This window comes from Lytechinus pictus, chromosome 4, assembly GCF_037042905.1.
Source record: "Lytechinus pictus isolate F3 Inbred chromosome 4, Lp3.0, whole genome shotgun sequence".
In the NCBI taxonomy this organism is placed as follows: domain Eukaryota; kingdom Metazoa; phylum Echinodermata; class Echinoidea; order Temnopleuroida; family Toxopneustidae; genus Lytechinus; species Lytechinus pictus.
The window spans coordinates 32115606-32117552 of NC_087248.1; positions in this window are offsets into that span (position 1 = coordinate 32115606).

Below are 1947 nucleotides of genomic sequence, written 5' to 3' on the forward strand. Positions count from 1 at the left end.
CCTTAACCTAATGCATAGCTACACTACCTTCAGCTACTTTGCTGTGAAAAAAAAACTACTAAGCATGAGAAAAGTGGTATGAATATGCAGCCTAAGGTGACAGACTAGGACTTGTGCTGTTTAGGTTCCTCTCAGTTCAAAATGAAACAGCAGTGTGCTAGTCTTGTATCCACACCCACTTGTTGATATAAGTTTCAATCAGGGTTTGTAGAAGTTGATTGGTAAACATGCTGCGAATCAACAATCTGCATTTGACTTTCCATACTGCAAGTTTAGGCCATTAAACTAGACTTGAGCATATATGTGGTATATAGTTATATTTTAAGCTGGTATTATACAGAGAGCAATCTTACTATTCACTATCCAACAAGAAAATGTATTCATATGAAAAATGAATCCAACCATTTATTGTATTGGGATTCTTATTAAACATCATTTATGTTTGTGGCGTGTGTATTTGTTGTGGTATAGGAACATCATGTTAAATGGATTTTCGCTATTTTAAAAATATTACTTGTTTGAAGTACCCAATATCACTCTAAAAAATATTGGGTAAAAATGCTTGATGAGGGTAACCATGTGTCCAACCAACATTGGGCATTTCTTGTGGGCATTTTTATTTATCCAGTGTGATGAAAATTTCCTATTCTAAAGTAATTGCTGCTTATTTAACCTTACTGGACAATATGCTTCCCACATTTGGTAAAATACTGCCTCAAATTGGTTGGACACAACATTACCCTCATGCTGGTTAAAATTTTACCCAATATTTTTTACAGTGAATATGGCTTTCTAATTTCCTGAAAATTATTGCTTGTTTTGTGAATCTACATAATTTGTCTTATATATTGGTCATCTTGTCCTTGGCTCTTATGTATTATGGTATATGGATTAATTTGAGTTACTGATATTGTACCGTGCACACCTAAATAACTAAAGATCCTTCCCCACAAATACATGTAAGTGATGAAAATAGCATGCATCTATGGAAATATCCAGGGAGATTGTAAGTAAACTAAAAATAAAAGTTATGTAAAATTGTGATTGAATTTAAATTTGACTGAGAGTTGGTCATTACAAAATGGTTTATATTCTCTCTATATTAGATACTGTATTTTATCTTTGTAAATCCTGAAAAGAATTCCTGTAGTATAACATTACTTTACTATCTTCCCCATGTAAATGTTTGATTCCTTACGTTGAGCTATGAAAGCAACCCAAACAAGATCTAACAGTAGGTCCTGTTTCATCAAGTGACAAGATACTGCTGTAAGCTACTGTATTCACTGCTCAATCTTGCGCTGTACAGCGATCAATTGGGCATTAATTAATGAAATAAGGATATTCATTTCATTTTCATAGTATTTTATTGGTCAACTAGATAACAAGCTTGTGAAACAAAGCCCGAGATATCTGCATAAAATGGATACTCAATTTGCCATGATTGAATCTACTAAACAGCAATGAATTCCAAGTTACCTTTCTTGTACTGGGGAGTTGCTGCAAAACAAACTTGCTCTTTCTTTCTGGGCCTCATTGCAGATAGCAATAACTGCAATCAATTAATTGCAACATTGTTTATGATCACTGATCTAACAGAAATGGAGTCTGATCAATGAAAGTTGCATTAAAAAATCAAAGTATCTAATTTCTGCAACAATGTTGCAGTGTAATGCAAAGTTGTGTGATGTTAAGGGGACTTGCGTTTGATTCATGGAGTTGTATTTAAAAGCAATTCTTTGTGTCTGAATTAGTGAATTGTAGTCCCTCACATAGGGTCATAAAACGTTGCTGCTTCATCTCAATTATATTTGTGGTTTTCATACTTGCATTATATATCGCTTTCATCATTATTGTATGTAACAGAGTTGATGAAATGTTTTACTGTGTGAATGTACTCCTTGAAAATGTATGTTGGATAACGGAGGTGCTTGGTTGACTTTTGAA